The following is a 21,440-nucleotide window of genomic DNA, read 5'->3' as shown; positions in this document are numbered from 1 at the left end:
GCTGACACTAATGAAAACAAGGGGCTTGGAAGCTGCATGGCAGCGGGAGGAAAGGAGAGGCTGTTGTATAACTTGCCCTTCCTGCCCAGACCTGCCAATGCAGCTGGATTCTGACTTGCAGCATCATCACTTTTCCTGCCTTGGCCTCCTGAACCTGCCAGCAGCCCCTCGAAGTGACCTGCCAAACCTCTGCTATCCAAACTTCTCTCCCTTTGAACAGCTTGATAAGGGGCCAACCTGTGCAGTAGCTTCACACTCTGCCCCGAAGGGAGAATACAATGAGGCCCAAAAAGCCAATTGCACTTGTTACCCGAGGCAGTTTTTGAACTCTGCACGGAGAGGCTGGAATGCCCCCTTCCACTGAGCAGAACAAAGGGCAGCCAACCTGCAGGGGTTTAAATCTGAAAGTTAAACATGAATGTGATTAATGTGCGGCTTTGAATTTCATGTATTATTGAATTGTATACATTACTCCAGGCTCGGAGGTTTTTCCCCTTTTATTCTGCAACACAATTGTTGTAAGTTCTGTTTGGGAGAGGTGCAGAGCAGAGAACACCAGGCAAAAGTATTTCCATATGTATATTCCACAAATTCTCTGCCTGAAGGACTTGAGCGAGCTGGGATTTATACTGTGTTCCACTGACCCCGAAAAAACAGCTTGAAACAGATTTACAGAAGATGCACTGGAGCTCATTGCAATTGAAACACTGGATACTGATTTGACAGCCTCCAGGAACCCTTCCAGGTCCACCCTTTCCTGTGAATCTGCTAAAGCTCCGGAAGATTATCCGAGTTAAGGGAATGTGTGGGATGCCAGGTTTTAGGAGATGGGTTGCCTCTCTTAAGACCCATAAAAATGATCATCCATGTAACCAGTGCTCCCACTCCAAAGTCTGAGTCCTTGATCCCATTTAAGCCATAATCTGCTGATAGGAGCCAGAAAGCTGGACCACACCACTCCTGTGTGATCCTGCTGGCTTTGGGGGAATGCTGTGCGACCAGAGCAGTGCCCCAGCTCTCACTGCTGGGGAAACCTTCAGCACATTTTTAGAAACAGTTAATTAACCCCATTTGTTGTATACAAGAGGCAACTGTAAAGCACATCACTTTCAGTTTAGATTTTTTTGTTCTCTGTATGGCTCCTGGGCAAGTTTCCTCACTGCACCACAACAGAACACGAGGCTAACAAAGGTTCTGAGAAAACCTTGAAAGTTTTATTTTAGTGAACACAGTTCTTCTTTGATTGGAGGGTTTCCCTGGGGAGATCTTAAATAGATGTCAAATGGTCAGTATCTGACAGGCACTACCTGCCTCTCTGTGGCAGTGGATGTTCTTCTGCAGATCCTGTGCATTTCCACTCACCCGTCCAGTCCATGCTGTGCTGGGTGCAGCTCTCATTGCACTGGTGATTCCATATGGAATTGAACAGCACACCTGCATAAATAATGAACCTACACAATTCCTTGGCCTGGCACTGCTACTCAATTTTATAATTTTGATGTCCTGAGAAGCACCTTCAGCTTTGCCTCAAGGACAAGGCACTGGTTTCTCTCCCAGTGTCTAACTTGGCCAAACTCAGTTGAACTCATCCAGTGCAACCACAGGCCCCAGCATGATGAGTTTGTGGAGAATATTCTGCAGCATCCAGACAGATCTTCAGAAGACTGTTTTCACTTGAATAAGACCATTGAAAAGAGGGATTTTCTATTCTATCCAACACCACCACGCAGCTCACCATGATTACTTCTACAAGGAGCACCATTAAAACACCCAGCGAGCCTGCCCTCCATGGCACGCCTCTCACACTGGGCTGGCCAGGGAGGATCTGGAAGAAATGAGAGATTATGTGAAGAGTTCCCATTTTCAAAGCTCAGATCTAGATGGCTTGTCATCATTTTCCATGCCAATTTGCATCTGGAACTTCATTTGCTTGTGGAATGGAGCATGATACTGCAGCAGGAGGAGTCTCTCTCCAGGAGCAATTTCTGGATCAGAAGAATGACTGACCTTTGTTTTGGACAGGAATATGAACTCTCTTGCTGTTGAATCCTTGTCTTCTATGCTTTAGCCATTACTTTAGCCTATTACTAGCCAGGACATGGATATAATTTCTCCTAAGAGCACTAATAATTTCCCTGGCTTGCCAAGCTTGTTACAGAGTAATGCTTCTTTAATTCTTTACTTCCCAACCAAAAGGTCCAGACAGTGGATATGGGAATTGCAGCAGTGATGCTTAGACCTGATATATGTCCAGTCCTAAGTTTCCTAGAGTCTCTTTGAAGTACATATAGAAAAATTACTGACCACTGAGGACATTCTGGGAGCAGGAAAGCCCAGAATATTTACCATTATCCATGGCCAGAGACCAGCTCTGCACTTCATCCCTAGTCTGAAATCTGGAAATGCTGTGCACTTTCACTCGCATGGAGTTTACAGAATCCAACTGCAGCGCTGAGCTCTGAGCTGCAAATATTAAACCTGCTGCTTCTCCTGCTCATCTTGGTGCAGTGCAGAAACAAACCAGACAAAACACAACAACCACGTTTCTGTCAAATGCGTGAAAATCCAATAAATACTTGGATTGGAAGAGCAAAGTTTTGAGCAGGGGGCTGGACAGGAATGCTCTTACAGTTCTGTGACTGTCAAACTGGCCATAAAGCACATACCTATGTATTAGTCAATAATAGCAAAAAATATCTAATACCTTTTGGGCCAGCGCCCAGAAACAAAATTTTTAAAATCTCTGTATCTCCTCTGCAAAATGTTTTTTTTTTTTCAACCCTCACAGCCTGCTCCCAGCCCAGAGAGCTGCAGGTTTGCTGGGCATACCTGCATCACTTCTGCTATTGTCTGGCAGCAAGGCCTGACCCACATCTGAGCTCATTCAATATTTCAATAAATCTGCAGTTTCCCCTTGAAGTTCAAAAGCCCTTGGTTAGGACACCCCTGCCCCATGCAAAATAAACTAATTCTCCCCATTTTCTTTTGGCATGGCTGGTCCTCCTCCAGTCTCTTAATTAACACAATAATTAAAAATAGGGAGCATGACGAGCCCCACCAGTGGCCTTTCCCTGTGTGCTCATGTGTCTCCATTCCTGGGGCTGACCCAGGGCACAGCTCTGCTCCTCTACATGTATTTTCCAGTGCAAGCATTTCTCCTTTCCTTCCTTGGGTTTATTCAGACTCCAAACTCCAAATTCATCAGAACTGTCACGGGCCATTTGCAGGATGGGAAGATATTGTGGGCCCAATCAGCGTGGGTGTCACAAACAATTATCCAGTGTGGAATGATCCCAATTAGTAAACCCCCTGCTAACAGGCCACCTCCCCAAGGACACTGATTGCCTGTGACAGTGTATTTTCAGGATGTCTGCTGGAAAACTGCGACCCAAGCCTTTGTGGCCTGGCTCCTGCCAAATTCCTTGTTAACCCTACAAAAGAATCTACACATGAATAATTAAAAATAGATTGGAGTAGAAATTTAAATTGCATTTAGCTTTGTCACCCAACCCCCTTTATAACAAGACCTACTTCTCATCTGGAATAAAGTGGGAATTCTATTCCCTGTCTTGGCTTGCATGAGGCACTCTGTGTTTTGATGCTTTGCTCTAGGCTCTTGGATTTAAATAAAGATTTCAATATAAACACTCCCTTCCACTTTCTCCTTTCTTCTCTCCTTTTCCTTTGGTGCAAAAATTCTCAAAGAGTTGCCTGAAGGACCAGCTCAGTTGTTTGAAACCCAGCTGCTTACTCCTTGCTTAACAAATGCAGCCTTCAACAACCTGATAGTTGTCTTCAGGGGATGAAATCACAAAGACAGGAACAAAATAAAGACACAAAACTAAGTATTTTCAAAAGTAACCTTCTGACTACCCAATTACCTCCTGGAATGGACTGGCTGTGATGCTGGGATGAGGCGGGAAGGCAGATTTGGTGAGCCAGGCTGCCTCCCAGCCCTCTTGCTCCCAAGGAATGGGCTTTAGTGCCATACTCCTCTTCCATTCAAGTGTGCCAAGTCTTCCCACACTGCTCAGTGATGCTCTCACACCTCAGAGGTTTTGGCAGGCTCCTGCACAGCCTCTCTCCTTCTCCTCTTGCCTGCAATAAGCAGGCTCCAGTCTCTAATATGTGGGGGCAAGGAGATTTATTTAACTCGTCCCTCATGCTTTCGGCTCTGATTTCAAACCAGTTGATTTGGTAATTTCTTGTCAGTAAATTCTAGCCCAGCTGTATCTTCAGCCAGGATAAACTGCCAAATCTCTGTGATTTCCATGGAGCTGTGCCACTTTTCCCAGTCCAGCCCAATAGGCTGGCTCCACTTATCTTGCTGTCAGTCTGTCACACACACCCAAGGGCTCACTTTGCTGTCTCTCACACTAAAGCTTTATGGGCTCCTCCTTCATAAAGAATTTTGCTTTCAGATGTTTCTCCCATACAGAAAAACTACTTTTCCTCCTCTAGCATTCCATCACTTTCCCACCAAAATGACCAAACCTCCTGGTTTCTGCCATGCTTCACTACAAGGTACTCAGTAATGTTTGAAAAACATCGCACCTAAAACTGTCATTAAAATGCTCTTTGCTGCTTTGCTAATGCACAGGAGGAGCCCTCAGTGAAATGGATGAATCAAAAACTTTCATCAGTCACATTGGTAGAAAATCTGCATGGCCAGAGCCATGTATCATTTGTCATTTCTGCTAATCCCCAGGACTGAGTTCCTATTCAAAACAAGCCAAACAACCTCAGAGGGAGGGCAAGATCTTGTAAGACCCCGTCTCAAATGCTCTACCAGGCTCCAACTGCAATATATCTAAGGCAATCCCTTTGTCCAGCACTTTGCCTATGCATGATTGAGGGTGAAATTGCATAACCGTTCCCTCCCTGTCTCCCTCAGGCACAGCACCCTGTGGTTTGGAGCAATTTAAGTCTTAGTCCAAAAATTTGTCTCACTTTTCTCCCATCTTGGTGGTCCACACTAAATCCCAACTCTTTCTCCTTTGCTTTCTTACTCATTTTTTCCTGACACATTATGGTCCCAGCATCCAGAGCTTCACCATTCTTCCCTTCACCTCCAAACTGCAAAGCCACAGGGACAAAATGTGAGAAAAGATCTCTGGTATCACCAATTCAGTTCACAAAAACCTCGACACTGAAACTATTGCTGTCCTACCCACCACCCTCTTTCCAAAAGAGGGTAAGAAATACTACAAATTCCTGTTGAAGAGACTGTTCAGCCCCCTGTAAAACTGCAAGAGGGGTGGACACTTGTGAATTTGGGAGAAAAAAGAAGGCTGGCTCCCTCCCAGGGGAAAGGCTTTACACATGAAGATGCAGACAGAGAATCTGGCCCAGCTTTAAAGAGGAGGGACACAGTTCTATTTCTAGCAGGGACATTGTGTGAGCAACTCCCTCTGAAGCCAAAGGATTTTTGCCCTCAGATATCCAAGGGCAGAAACCAGGAGCCAGAGTCAGCCCTGGTGCCAGCTGATGGAACAAGCACCCTCCAGCTGTAAAAAAATAGTTCCCAACACTAGGATAAAGCTGGAGCCACTGAAAGCGTCCTTGCAGACACAAACAGATTTATGACCCAAAAATCCAAGCAGAAATTATCATTGCAACCACTGCTAATGCCAGGAGACATCCATTGCCTGCCTATCCATCCTGCTTGGCTCACAGATCCCCGTGGTCCTCCCTAGGACAGCCACACAATCTGTGTGAAAGCACTTGGCTTCTGGGGATGCTGTGAATTTTCTGCATTCCCTACCCCACACACTCGCCAAGCAAGGCTTGATTTAGCTGCAGTAATCTCTGGTGCCTGTTCCCACAAAGAGAACTGTTTGTTTTATAGAATCTCCAATGGATGGGAATAAACCGCCTGCCTGTGCATCAGAACAAGGTCACTGACCCAATCTACTGCCCAGCAGATGTGGATGAATCCAGCATGCCCCAGGCCTGCCCCATCACCCTGGGCTGCCTTGTGTTGGACAGAGAAATCCTGGCCTCTAAATGTGGCTTGGGAGAGGATGGGACATCAGGGAGTCAATCACACTCTTGGAAGCACAGCAGGCCCTAAATGAGATCCCATATAAGCTACACAACCCAAAGGGAAAGATTTCACGGCAGCAGCTCCCAGAGCTTTGGAGCAGCCCCAGCACGCTGGGCTAAGAGGGAAGTACCCATCCATGAGCATCCAAGGCACCTCTCCTTGACAGGAAAAGGGCACCAACTCTGTGGTGCACTGCAGACCAGCTGGAGGAGCAGGAATGCTCTGGAGGGACTTTCAGACCAGGACACCTCCAGGCCAGAGGACTCTGATGAGTGCCTGAGTTGGTCTTGAAGTGTTTTGCCGCAAATGGCCACTTTGACACCCCCACACATGCACAAACTGGCAGGTTTTACAGGAGGGCTCGTGGCCCTTCCAAAGCCAGCAGCTTCCCAAAGCCCCACATCCAGCCAGCCAACAATCTGGGATGTGGCCACTGTGCCTTCAGCAGCAGCTCCCCATCACAGAATCCTGAGATCTTTGGGGCTCTGCTGTGGGACTGTGGTCTCTCATTTCTGCCCACTTAGCCAGAACACAAACAAAACTTTTGAGCAGTTTTATGAGCCTGCATCACAAACGGAGCAGGTGACACCTGGCCCAGCATAAATCCCACCACTAACAAGGGAGTCTTCCAGGATGGTCTGAACCAGCAGAGAGAGCTGATACCAAACCAGCATGATCCCTCATGTGGCTGCAGGGATTTGGATCCACTACTAAAACCCTAAAGACAGTTTTATGGTATCTCTGTGGGAGGACTCTGTTTGAACTCCTCTGGTTTGAGCCTTGATTTAGGCTAATGCATAATTCATAATGGGGATGATAACAGATGGCAACTTGTGAAGCCACAGGAACTCAATCAGTTGTGATCACATGACAACACCCTAAATAATTTAAATCACATCTTACTGCCAGAGCTGCTCTGCTGGGGCCCTGTCACAGAGATGCTGATGCCACACTGTGGGAATCATCCTGCAAGGCAGGATCTGTTACCAAATCTCCATGAAAGCAGATCCCTGGTGTCCTCCTGCTCCTCTGCCCCAGATCCCAGCCATGAGGCCCTGGCCTCTCCTTCTCTGTACATTGCACATGTTTACAAAGATATTTGCAAAAGGCCAATTCAGAGAAAAAAAAACATTACTTTAAAAAACAGCCTGTCTTCCACAGCAAGGTTTCTAACTCCAAGAAAACTCTCCAGAGAAGTTTGTCCTCAGAGCAGACACTCTCCTGTCAGAATATCCATTTCTTCTTTAACTGCAGGAGGAAACTGCCTTTCCAACACATGGCCTAAACCTCAGTGACATGGAGACCCTTCAGTGTCTCTGTGAGAGCCAGGAGGCCCTGCCAAGCACCTTGGCCACTTCAGGATGTAATGTGGGATGCAGGGAAGCAGGGGGGCTTCTCTTAGGGGTTTCAGCACCTTCCTTTTCTTTCCATCAATTTCCAGGTGGCCACATGCACATGAAATCTGGGGCTTTGCAGGAAAATTTCACTTCCAATGACTTGAAACAGCTTTCTGAGTAAAAACACTCTTTAGGAAAGAAATGTTCTAGGAATTACCCAACGTGCTCTGGATTACAGAAATGCTTCTACTGTCACAAGGGACAAAGCACCATAAAGAATATAAAACTTTAATGAATTGTTATCATCATCTCAGCATACTTTGAGAAGACACACTGTGTTTGAGCCTTCTCTGGAATTCCAATCAATCATGATCAGCACAGTCAGTCCCTGCTGAAGCACTGGCTGCTCACCATAAGCATAATTAACAGAGACTGCTGCCTCCTTCCTCCTGACATACTGCTGGGGAATAGGGAACACTGCCTACACCACATCCATCCCCAAACATCACTTGACTGCCAGACCATTTTTGCTCTTCATTTCTAAAATCATCTTCCTTTTTTTAAAACGCTTCAAGTATAAAAGCACTCATGAGCTGAAATTCTCCTACAGTACGAGTTGAGTGCACTTTCTAAAGAGAACATCTCCCAAAGAGAAAGGAAACTGACACCTAAAAACACTTCCCAGCGGTGCTTGAATCCCTGTTGGTCTAAGCACGAGGCATGGAGTTCTTCAGCATACTGGTTCTCACCAAATCACAACTATGGATTTTCACTCTGGTGCAATATTTGTACTTGGCAAAGGTATTTGAGAAACATCACTACATAAAACAAAGCCCTGTGTGTACAAGATGGACCAGATTCCCAGGTGGACTAAAGTCTCAATTCTGGACCAGATTCCCAGGTGGACTAAAGTCTCAATTCAAGGTAACTCTGCCAAGTGACATGAGCAGAGATACAGAATTATAATTCCTCTAAACCAGTGTGTTAGCAGTGAAAGACAGAACAGTGGATGATGACAACACTGTCCTGATCTTCAGGCAACAATGCAGATCAGGAGATATCTCATGCCTTGGGGGATCCTAGGAAAAAAGGAACATCCTTTCCAAAATTACAATAATCCCAAAACTTCTTACAGACCAAGCAGTTTTACACTCAGAATGAGGTCTCTGTGCTGCCTGGAGCAGGGATAATGCTCCATCACTTTGCTAGGTGACTCCAAAGGCCAGGAGTAGCTGCAGCCAGGGGCAGGTCCCCAGCAAAGTTCCAATCATATGTTTAACTGTAGAGACTCAAGAGTTGTTTTGTGTATTTGAGTTTGGACCTAAGGAAGCCCTGCCTTTGTAAGGAGCAAAATCCATTTTTGCCACCATGAGTGAGCAGACAGGGATCACAGGCTCTCCTCCATTCCCTTCTCCCCAGGGCTGCCTGTATGAGAGCCAGCACAGACAAACTGCTCTGCTGGGATGCTGAGAGAAAACTCTTCCCAGCAGCAATGGATGCTGCCCTCCCTAGGTGACCTTCCCTGAGAGGAGCCACTTAACACACAAATTACCCAACCTGCTTTTCTCAGAAGGAAGAGAGCCACAGCACCCACATACCCACCCGCTCAGGCTCCTTAAGGAATGCCTCTTTCCATCTGAAAAAGCAATCTGACACCTCTTTATTATTATTATTTATTTCAAGCAAGTAAGGACATGTCAGTCTTATTGCACAAACAATTAAGGCACTAACTTCAAAAGCAATGAACCTTACACTTCATGATTATTACAGGGAATAGAATTATAGGAGTTTGGGTTTTTTTTTTAACAGGGAGAACTGGAGTGGTCTGAACCCAGACTGAACTTAATCTCCTAAACAGGCCCATACCCAAATCTCTGCTCTGAGTGCTTCCAAGCTTCAGGGCAGGTTGTGTCTGGGTTATGTCTCTTGGTCCCGGGCGTGCCAAGCGCTGCAGCTCCAAGCAGCTCCTGGACACACTCCCAGCAAATTGGGGACTTGGCTACCTGCCCCTGGGGACAGAGACAGAGCAGAGCACCACACACTGCCACACGGTGACCTTGGGCGATAAAACTGCCCGGGGAAAAATGGATGGAGGGGGCTGCAGGGAGCAGCTCCAGAGGGAGCAGAGCCAGGGCGAGGAGCGCCAAGGACAGAGCGCTCAGCAGGCGGAGCGCAGGATGGTGAAGCTGAGACCAACCTGAGGGGGAAGCGATGCTTTCCTGCCGGGAAGGATCCATAGGCTATCCAAGAGTGTCCTCTGGTGGCAGCAGCCACGGCAGCCGCGGTGGAAGGGCTCCGACCGGGAGCGCACCTTCCCTTATCTCCCCATCGCTGACTCATGGCAGTGAACAAACAACCGCTGCTAAGGAATTTTGATCTTGCCCGCGGCCACAAGGTCAGGGAATGGGTTTGGTCGAGCTGAGGCGTGAGAACTGGGAATCAAATTGTGTGGACTTGCCCGAGGTTACCTGGGACTTGTCCAGGCTGGCAATCACAGCTGGAGATGCACAAGCCCATCCACTGCAGGGAGGATGCTACAGGGTCGCTGACAGCAGCAACCCCAGGCTGGCTTCAAATCCTGCCTGGTGGCACTGGGAAAAAAGAATTAAAATAAAATAAAATAAAATAAAATAAAATAAAATAAAATAAAATAAAATAAAATAAAATAAAATAAAATAAAATAAAATAAAATAAAATAAAATAAAATAAAATAAAATAAAATGTAAAATAAAGTAAAAAAAGTAAAATAAAATAAATAAATAAAATAAGGAAAGGAAAAAGAAAAGGAAAAGAAAAAGGAAAAGAGAAAAAGAGAAAAAGAGAAAGAAAAAGAGAAAGAAAAAGAGAAAGGAAAAGGGAAAGGAAAAAATAAAAGGAAAAAAGAGAAAGAAAAAGGAAAAGATAAAAAGATAAAAGGAGAAAGGAAAAGGAAAAGGAAAAGGAAAAGGAAAAGGAAAAGGAAAAGGAAAAGGAAAAGGAAAAGGAAAAGGAAAAGGAAAAGGAAAAGGAAAAGGAAAAGGAAAAGTGAAAAGAAAAAGAAAAGGGAAAGGGAAAAAGAGAAAAAGGAAAAAGAGAAAAAGGAAAAGGAAAAAAGGAAAAAGAAAAAGAAAAAGAAAAAGAAAAAGAAAAAGAAAAAGAAAAAGAAAAAGAAAAAGAAAAAGAAAAAGAAAAAGAAAAAGAAAAAGAAAAAGAAAAAGAAAAAGAAAAAGAAAAAGAAAAAGAAAAAGAAAAAGAAAAAGAACTCCCCACACCTCTTTGGCTGTTTTTCCTTTTCATTACAATTTTAAATAAAAAGGTTCAAAGGCCTGACCCCAGAAATGGTCAATCACTAGAAAGATACCAAGGGAGATTTGGGATAACCTGATTTCTGGTGGTTCACAGGCCGAGACTGCCAGGTGTAGGTCCTGGTTTAAGAGGACTTGCAAGCTGCCAGAGGAAAAGACAGACTCCAGAAAGGGGCATGGGTGCTCCTGCTCTCCTGCTCCCCAAACCCACGTGCCAAGGGTGCTGCCAGTCTGGTCTGACTGCCCCGTGTTCCCCAGCACCATGGAGGCGAGTGCCACATGAGCCCTGTCAGCCAGCACAGGTGTTCACTCCTAATTCTGTGGTTTAGCTGACACAGGACAACAAGAGTGGGTCGGGTAACCAGTTCCATATTAACCCAGTGTCTCTCTGCACCTACCAACCCCCCCAGATTACCAGAAAACAAAATTAAGCACTTCAGGCCCATCTGTAGAATTAGAATTGTGTGCACTGTGGGGGGACTTGACCCCATGAGCAAGGCAGGTAAGAGAGGTGAGATATTTGGGATCACAGTTTCGTTATTTTTTATTTTTTAGAACCAGCCCTGTGGCTCCATGTGAATATGGAGATATCCATCCACCAGTGGCTGTTCTGAGACACTGTGACCCAAGCACTGCCTGTCTCCAGCTCCTGCTCCTCCAAGGGAATGTGCTGTGAGTACATGCACTTCTAAGGCACAGAGAGTTTTCTTGCTGACAGTAATTCTTTTGATAAGAGACGAAACATAAGAACACAATCATACTGGAAAACAGCTGACTTTTCCTCCCCCTCACCTCCATCTTGCTGTAATGTGAAATTTCAGTAATCTAAAAGAGAAATAGAGAATGTTAATGAGGTCAGTGTTAATGTCAGACTCTGCCAGGACAACATAACCCACACAAGGACAGGAAGAAGAACAACATGCAGCAAAAATGGGAAAATGTGGCACCATTACATCCCAGTTGTCAGAATACCTGTATGGACCAGTGCAGAGCTCAGCCTGACACTGGATCACAGCACCAGGGACAGGCTCTGAGTGAGCAAAACCTCAAAAGGGGTGAAGTCAGAAACGTCTCTTTCAAACAATTCTCTGTTCCCAGATTGCTTCCACATCTCCATTACATCTGGAAGTACAAATTCTCTGACAAGTCTATGTCATAATTATGATTTTCTAACATTTACATAAAACTCTCATTTACAAGTGAAGCCAGATGAAAGTCTCCCATTGCATGCTCAGGAATCAGCCTAGCAGATTTCTGTGGTTTCTTACATCACTTTCTTGCACAGAATGATAAAATCACTCCTAAGCTATTTTTCTCACAGTTGATTTCACACAGTGCTGAAGCTTCACATAAATCTTTCCAGAAACTCCTGGAGGGACTGTTGGAATTACCTACAAAGTCTGCCCCTCTCACTGAGTTTATAAATCACAGCACAAAGCAGGTTCCAGTGACCTTCCCTGGGCCCAGGGATGCTCAGGAAAGGCAGGTTCCTCAGGGATGCTCAGGAAAGGCAGGTTCCCAGCCCAGGGATGCTCAGGGAAGGCAGGTTCCCAGCCCAGGGATGCTCAGGAAAGGCGGGTCCCCAGCCCAGGGATGCTCAGGAAAGGCAGGTTCCCAGCCCAGGGATGCTCAGGGAAGGCAGGTTCCCAGCCCAGGGATGCTCAGGAAAGGCGGGTCCCCAGCCCAGGGATGCTCAGGAAAGGCAGGTTCCTCAGGGATGCTCAGGGAAGGCAGGTTCCCAGCCCAGGGATGCTCAGGAAAGGCAGGTTCCTCAGGGATGCTCAGGAAAGGCAGGTCCCCAGCCCAGGGATGCTCAGGAAAGGCAGGTTCCTCAGGGATGCTCAGGAAAGGCAGGTCCCCAGCCCAGGGATGCTCAGGAAAGGCAGGTCCCCAGCCCAGGGATGCTCAGGAAAGGCAGGTTCCCAGCCCAGGGATGCTCAGGAAAGGCAGGTCCCCAGCCCAGGGATGCTCAGGAAAGGCAGGTTCCTCAGGGATGCTCAGGAAAGGCAGGTTCCCCAGCCCAGGGATGCTCAGGAAAAGCAGGTTCCTCAGGGATGCTCAGGAAAGGCAGGTTCCCAGCCCAGGGATGCTCAGGAAAAGCAGGTTCCCAGCCCAGGGATGCTCAGGAAAGGCAGGTTCCCCAGCCCAGGGATGCTCAGGAAAAGCAGGTTCCCAGCCCAGGGATGCTCAGGAAAGGCAGGTTCCCAGCCCAGGGATGCTCAGGAAAGGCAGGTTCCCAGCCCAGGGATGCTCAGGAAAAGCAGGTTCCCAGCCCAGGGATGCTCAGGAAAGGCAGGTTCCCCAGCCCAGGGATGCTCAGGAAAAGCAGGTTCCCAGCCCAGGGATGCTCAGGAAAGGCAGGTTCCCCAGCCCAGGGATGCTCAGGAAAGGCAGGTTCCCAGCCCAGGGATGCTCAGGAAAAGCAGGTTCCCAGCCCAGGGATGCTCAGGAAAGGCAGGTTCCCCAGCCCAGGGATGCTCAGGAAAGGCAGGTTCCCCAGCCCAGATCCACAGCCCATCCATGGCCGAGGGAGGGCAGTGTGTCCTGCAGATCCAGCCAGCAGCCCAGGAGCTCTCAAGGAGAAATTCTCATTTCCTGAGCACAACCACATCACATTAACCTTCCTGCAGCTGTTGGGATGCACCCCTGTCTGTGCGATCCCACCTGAGCCTTTTGAGCTGCAGGCCTCAAAGGTGGATCATTTCTCTCAATTACAGAAAATCACAGAATATTCTGAGTTGGAAGGGACCCACAAGGATCATCAAATTCCAGCTCCTGGGTTTACTAAAGTTTCACATCAAACTGATGTTAACAGGGAAACTTTATAACAGGTATGAAAGCAATTTTTTTTTTCTGGAAATAACATTAATCAGCATCCTTAAGCTGAATGCAAGATATTTCCAAACAAGTTTATCAACACCACAAACATCACAAACAACACCTGGGAGTCAGGAAGAATCATGTTCCCACTAAGGACAGGCTGAGAAGCTTCTCTGTTATTAGTGACCCACAAGTCTTCATGTGGAAAGGTAAAAGACAATCAGATGCACTAACAATCCTGCTACATTAATCTTGCTCTTCAGGAAACTGTATGCTTTAAAAGGGGAGGTCATTTGCAGCTTGCAGGAGAGGAATAATGGAAGCAAATGGCTGTATCTGCTTTCAAAAGAATTTTTGAGAAGTACAGACACTAACTCCTGTGTGCCTGTGACTGGACTGCTCCAGGAAAAGGGCCATTCCCTCCTGAAACCCAGGCTGAATCTGCCCCAGAAAGGAAAAGCAGAAGTGAGTGAAGGCTAAGGTTGGATGCAGCCCAGGAGAGAGCTGAGTGCACTTGCTGTGTAGAAGAGCAGAGAACAGGAGAGGGGGCTGTGCAGCAGGAAAAGCGCTTCTCTCGCCCTGGAGATGGGAGATCACGCTGGAACACACACAGCTAGTGTGGAAACAGCATACTGCTTCTCCATTTCCTCACCTGCCCCCAGAAATCCCCCCCATCACACAGGCAACCCTGAGGCTCACAAGAGGTGCATTATTTCCAGCTCTGCCCCTAACCTCCTTTGCAGTGCTGGACAGATTCTCCCCTCCCGGTGAGGATTACTCTTAAATCACAGCACAAGCTAGAGGTGTGGAATCTCTCTGCACATTTATAAATAGCTCACCTACACATTTCACAGGAGGGCAAATGCCAATAAGCAGCTTTAATGGCAGTCCAGACAATGACAATGGCAGCAGCAAAAACACTGCCACCTTTCTCCAGCATGACCTTTCTTCCCACATCCATCACATTAATAGGGACAATTAAAACCTGGGACAAGCCCCAGGACACTGACAATCAGTGACTGTAGGCCAGGCCTGAAACATAGTCAAGGATCAGTAGTCACAAGTCTGTGAAACAGGTTGGGCAAGTCCTGAACTGAGCACACAAATGGCACCTCAGGTCCTGGCCTCATGCTCCCCACATCTCACACATTTTCTGGCCCTTCTCCTGCCCACGCAGCAGGCACAGCTTCTCACTTGCCAAACAGTTTGGCACAGCTCACAGCATGGGGGGAGGAGAGTTTTTTCAAGGCACAAACAGAACAAGCCCAGCCTGGGCAGTGGAAGGAGAGGATTCATCACTGAAATCACCCCAGGACCAGCACACCACAGGCAGGATTCGAGTTTGGGATGTGCTGCAGATCAGGGCTGGGCCACTTGGCTGGACCCCACAAGCAGACAAACAGCCACAGCCTTCCCTGTGCATGAGCTAGTGCAGCCAACACTCCTGTCTGTCCATCTGTCTGTCCATCCTCCACCCCACTGCACAGCCAAGGCCCACCCCAGAGTGCAGGGACGGAACGAGTTTTGGTGGATCACTGATCTGCAACCACATCAGCAGGAGCTGGCTGCTCAGAAGGATCTCTGAGGAATGTGCTTGTTATGCTGGAGTTTCTGCCCCAAATCCTACAAGCCAGCAAGGTCATCTGATAAGCAGAACCTGCAGAACCATCTCCAGCAGAACCAGCTCAGGTGCAGCTACTGCTTTCTTCCACAATTACTATGAATTTAGCTGATTTTAAGCAAATGCATTTTGAATTATTGTGTGTCTCTGCCTTTGCCCATTTGCCACTCTCAAAAAAAACAGAAAAAAATCAACTGTAAAACACAGAAAGCTCTTTCAGTCCTTCAGCACACAGAGCACCTTTCTTCCCACTTGGTTCTCCAGCTTTGACAGAATCAGCCTCAAATTAAACTAGATCCAGCCTGGCCAGCAAAAAGGGACTTCTGCTGGAAGACAGGATTCAGGAGTGCTCAGTAACATTAGGATTTACAGACTGGCCAGAGCCCACAGCACCAGGTGCTGTAAGGATGAAGTAAACAGCCTCTGCTCCATAGGTTTTTAAATGCTGCTGGGAGAAGCAAGGGAATAATTAACCATATCATTACACTGCCATGTAGTGTCTGATGGAAATTGCCATCTTGAGGCAAACTGATTTCCACCATGATTGAAGGCTGAGGGTAATAAGAGTTTTATTTCACGCTCTCAAGAAAAAGCCTGGATGTACTTGTGAGAGCAGCGTGCAGGCAGCAGAGATTGCAGCATTTGGGGAGGGCTGATGGCCCTGCACAGTGTAATGAAGCATTAAAAAAACAAGAAAAGCTGTTGCTGCAGTTCGGGAACAGATCAAAGGCCGGGAGCACCCCAGGAGTGAAAGGAGTAGCTGATAACAGGGTACAGTAACAGGGCTGATACATGGGTGCGACTCAGCCCCGGTGCACCTTGCTGGTGCAGATAGCGAGCCTGGGAATGACTCACTGACACATCAATGCCTTGTAAATGGGACAGCAGGGCTGTGCGTGCCAGCAGGCAGAAGAGGCAGGAGAAATCCAAGGCTTTAGGCTCTCACAGCCTTGAAGAACCTCTTCGTGCTTCTGAAAAATTAAGCCTTGTGACAGAAGCAAAAATATTCAGGTTTGATGCAAGTCCCACCTGCAGGTCCTGAAGCTCTGTGCTGAGCCTCTGGCTGGCATGGGGCAGATGCTGCCTCCCACCCAGAGCTGAGTTCCAGCTGCCCTTCGGCCAGCACTTCATAATCTGCACGAAATGTCAGAATCTGCCTGCAGGAGAAATGGAGAAATCCTGTGAAAACGCAGCCGAAGCAATGGTAATGTTAAAAACATTCCAGAAGGGAAAGAGGTTCTTCCATCGCAGCCCCTCTGCATAAATACCTCCAGATTTTCAGTCAGGATAATGGTTTTCGGCTCTCTCACCTCCAAACTCCTGCTGGTGCCAAGCAGCTGCAGTGTTCTAGTACAAAACCCTGGCAGCAGGAGCACAACTTTGGGTTTCCAAATCACTGAGGGCAAACAAGGTGGTATTTTGATCAGAGGTGCCCTTTAACAGCAGGAGAGGGCTAGGGACCAGCCTTTAATATCAACCTTTTTTTTGGTGCTGATCTAAGGGCAGCACCACACAGGCCCATACTGCTCTGGAATGGAGTAAAATAAAAAATAAAAGCACCAGATCTGTAAAATGGTTTCCATTTGGTGATTCTCTCCCTCAGACTCCTTCCAACCTATTATGTGTTTCACTAACTGGAGCTTTAAAAAAAAAATCTTTCAGCTTCACAGACTTGTTTCTCAAGCTCCAGTGCAGAATTTAAACAATGAGAAACTGAAGAAGCAGGTCTTGCTTTAAAGGTCAACACCTAATTCAGAAGGAATCTGCAGAGGGCAAGAAGCCAGCAAGGAGTTCCCTTTTGCTCTATTACATTGCACCATGTTCCAGTGCACACCAGGAAACACCAACTGCTATCAGATACACACACACACACCACGTGTCACTACAGGCTCTGTCACCACACCACACACCCTTAGCCAGACTGAGGGAGACTTTGAGTATATCCCATCTCAGCTGGATTTGCTGTGCTGTTTTCTAGCTGCCGAAACAGTCTCTGTGCTGTTTCCCACCACAGTCAATGTGTGTTTGCAGTGATTTCCTGCTCCTATTCACAGCTTTACTGATCATAACACTGCAAAGTCTGTAAGTGTTGGGCTGGTACCACAACAGCCAGGACATTCACAGTGTCACAGGTCCCCTACAGCAGTGTGTTAACCTCACTGGCTCTGTGACAGCACTGAGGGATCCCTGCAAGGGGGCCAGCAAGTGAGGCTGGGACAACTCAGCATAAAACAAAAGCACCCAAAAGCCACCCTGTGCTTCACAGACTTGTTCTGTGCAAGAAGTTTCCATTTCAGATCATTTCACTTCTAAAATGTCACTGTCTGAGCTCGTCCCTGCACAAACTGGGCTCTGCACTCAACTATTATGTCAAGTTTCCTCAGCTAACTTGGCTGCAGGAGAGAGTGAGCATTCAAGTGCCTGCCCCTGGGTGGGTCTCTCAGGGTGCTGCTGCAGCTTGATGCTGAACATCCTGTTTGTATCATTTCTCCCCTTCACCAGCAGCTCAGCCAGAGCCTCTCCAGCATCAGAAACACTTCTGTCATTGCAGTCCATCTGTAACTGAGCTCACGTGTCAACACATCATTTATCTAAAATGACGGTAAAGAGCTGTAACCAATACAGCGAGAGAAATGATCTTTTAAAGAAACGATTTTACCTACAACCACACACATTAAAAACGGATTAGTCAGAACTGCAGGTTTTTTTTCAGGGCTCTGTTCCAAATCTGACTCTATTGAATGGCTTCACTCTGCACTTCTGCATCTGAGTACTTCCAGCTTGTTTTGAAGTTCAGCCTTAGCTTTCATTTCCCACAGGCTGCAAAGCTTGTTTCAGGAAGAAGGAACAACCTCCCTGCAGTTGTTTCATTTTCCAGCCCAGAGCTGTGGAGCTGTGCTGTGAGACCCAAGATGTTCTGAGCAGAAAACAAACCCACCCAGTGAAGCAGAGGGAGCAGATCTGCTCGGCCCCTGGAGTCAGCTGTTCTCTCCTTTCAGTCCTGTTTCCCTTAACATACTGTTCCACTCTTTCCACGCTCACGTCATGCTGTTTCCATTCAAGGGACACAGTATGAAACTTCATCTTTGTATTCAGGAGGCCAGCGGGTACCCAGCTTCTGCTGCACAAAGACACTCATGGTTCAGCTCCTGTTCCCTTTGGAATAACAACAGGGACAGACTTGCTGCAGGATGCACAGCAACACCACAAGATCTCTTCACCTTCTTTTTCTTTTCAGCCCCACGATGGTTTGTAGCTGTTGCAAAAATTAATACATGTTGAGGAGCTAATGGTATCTCTCCATCCCCCAAAAGGCTTGTTAGATACCCATCTTAAAAGCACTGAGTTTGAGCTAAATATTGTAATTATGATTATTAGTGTGCACGAGTCCCAGCTTGAGACCACGGGAAGCTGTCCTGTGCAAATCATTGCTGACAGCAGGCAAAGCCTTGGCGGCTGCCCCAGCTCAAATCTCCTTTCTTGATGGACAAAAGGCAGCAAAATTTCCTACCACAGACCAAGTCCAGAAGGGTATTGCAGGAATCTGTCAGCTGGTGCTTGTGACCAGACACGCACACTTCCTGTGGTTGCTGAAATCTGTTTTGAGTGAGGCTGCACAGCTACCTGAGGAGTCAAAAGCATCTGTGCATCTACTTTATTATTTTGCCATTGCAACTCTGCCTTGGAGGAGGGTTATTAATTTTTTCTCTACACTAACACTTTGAACCTCTCTGCTAAAGGCAACCAAACACATTTCATCAATATGTATATATAAAAATGTGACTTTCAATAATGCAGGGGGATTTTCACTATCTAGTTCCCAAGGCACTTGCTTAAAATCCACCTATTACATTAAGCTATAAATACACTAGAAACAGGAAACTGGAAGAGACTGGGTGGGACAAGGAATACAAGGAAGGAAGGAAGGAAAGATAACATCATTCAGAAAATCTAAATTAATGCTTTGCAAAACTATACAAATACTTGGTTCTGCAATATCCCAGATACTCTTTTTTCATAAAGATATCCTTTGCCCCAACAGGCAGCTACACTAAACAGCAAGTGCCTTGCCCATCCAAAATGCAAGATTAGGGAGATGTGCCCCACAGAGAATCACTCGCTGTTCCCTTTCCTTGTTCTCAGACAAGTTTGCTCTGCTTCTCCCTGCAACTTTTCTAGACGCGGCAATACAAAAACATTTGCAAACTGGGACTTCCAGGCTGAATAATGTCTAGAAAAGGATGTGCCCATTCCTTCACTAAGCTGGAATGTGTGATCTTGTCCTTCAAGCAGTCTCAAGAGAGGTGCTGTCAGTGAAGTCTGTATAAAATGCTTTGAGGAGCAGCACCACTCACTGTCAGTTATGTTGAGCTGCTGTGTCCAAGTGTTGTTCTCACCTAGTGGTAAATTCAAATTCCCCCAAACTTCTCTCAGGACAGCTGGACTACAGGGCATGAGTAATTTAATGGCAAAGCATCCTCTTCTTCCTTTGCCACATGGGATTACAATTAGCTCCTCCATCACTTGTGTAGTTTCCATTAATTAACTCAGCACAAATTTACAGGAGCACTTCCTTGAAATAATTCTAAAAGCAATAATGGCATCTAAAAATTTTCTTACTTTTTCCCACCAACTTTTTTTTGCATTAGTAGGGGGAAATTATGCCAACTGACTTCATCAGGCTGCAAGGATTAAACCATCATTTATAATACCCTTTAAAAATGAGAAAGTGTCATTTAAATGTTAGTCACATGAGTAAGCAGTGAGTCAATATTCTGCATATTAACTGAATGCATTTGAAGTGCTGGAGTTTTTCTCAAGCCTGCCAAGATCAAGCCATAACAATTTCTTTTGTAGCTGGAGATCAGCCCAAATAAAAGACCTTCCTAAGATCCAGAAGGTGAAGATAAGAGTCATATCCACATTATCTCCATTCCACTGAATGCTAGCTTAGAGAAAAAAAGCCAGAGAGGACTGAGCAAGAAGAAGGAGCTGTGATTACTTTTCAGGAAAGTAAATAAGGAAAATGAGATCACTGGTGCCATACTACAATCTAAAAATTAATCCAAAGTCTGCCAGTCCAACAATCTGATCTATCAGTTTGTCTCTTTCAAAGACCTACACCGAGCTCTGAAAGTTCATGTTAGAGACCTAAATACTGCTTGTGTCCCCTACAATTGAAACTTTCCTTTATGCTGAATGTGATTTGTATCTGAGACATCAGACAGGGGCTTCTGGATTCCTAACCCCGGAGTCAGTTGCTGTTAATACAAAATAGTTTGCCTGAAAACATGGGCCTCCAAAACCAAATGTTTATATGCAGATACCAGCACTGATCTTGACAAATCTTCTATCTGTTTCCTCCTTCCTCCTCTTCTCTGGACACAGAAAATACATTGTTACAATGAGGTAATAAATTTAGTCTGGGAGAGTGCCAGGAGATTCAGATCTGCTGACTTCTGTGCAGTACAAGGGCTCACCAAGTGTGTTTAAGGAATGCATACAACTTTCTCTCTGCTTTGGGCACTAGAATTTTTATTTTCAGAGATTGTACTCCGAGATTTTATTTTCAGAGATTGTACTCTGCTTCATTGTGTGTATACAGAATGGTTTGGGTTGGAAGGTACTTTAAAGATCATTCATGATCCAACCCCTGCCATGGGCAGGGACACCTTCCACTGTCCCGGGTTGCTCCAAGCCCCATCTACCACGGCCGATTCCAGGGATGGGGCAGCCACAGCTCCCCTGGGCATCCTCTGCCAGGGCTCCCCACCCTCACAGGGCTGAATTTTCTCCTAATATCATATACTTAAAGAATGTAATTCCTGTAACTCCACGATGTGCTACCGGGAGCCAAAGCATCCTCCCAGCACTCCCACCCGTCCCTCCAGGGCCGGGAGCGGCCGGCAGGCCCCGGGGGCTCGCTGGGCCGTAGGACCGAGCCCATTCCCTCAGCTACTGTCAGGGCTGCCCCGCCGCTCGCTCCGGCCCCCAGGCTCCCCCGGCTGCGCTTGGGCCCCTCGGGCTCCGCCGGGACCGCGCCGGCACTGCCCACGGACAGCAGCCCTCATCACCGGCGGCACCACCGGCAGCGGCAGCGGCAGCGCCGGGAGCCGGGCCTGGTATCCTGTGCCGGGCTGCCCACCCCTGATACCCCATCCCGGGCTGCCCACCCCCGGCAGGCCGTGAGACACCGCCAGGTCCCGCCGCCGGCCCCCGCCCCGATCCCGACCGCCGTCCCGGTCCCCATCCCCATCCCTATCTCGGGTCCTAACCCTGGTCCACATCCTCGTCCCAGTCCCCACCCCCGGTCCCGATCCACATCGTCATCC

The sequence above is a fragment of the Ammospiza nelsoni genome, chromosome 9, assembly GCF_027579445.1.
Source record: "Ammospiza nelsoni isolate bAmmNel1 chromosome 9, bAmmNel1.pri, whole genome shotgun sequence".
NCBI classification, from domain to species: Eukaryota; Metazoa; Chordata; class Aves; order Passeriformes; family Passerellidae; genus Ammospiza; species Ammospiza nelsoni.
The sequence above is the reverse complement of the archived record's forward strand: the minus strand, read 5'-3'. Positions refer to the sequence as shown.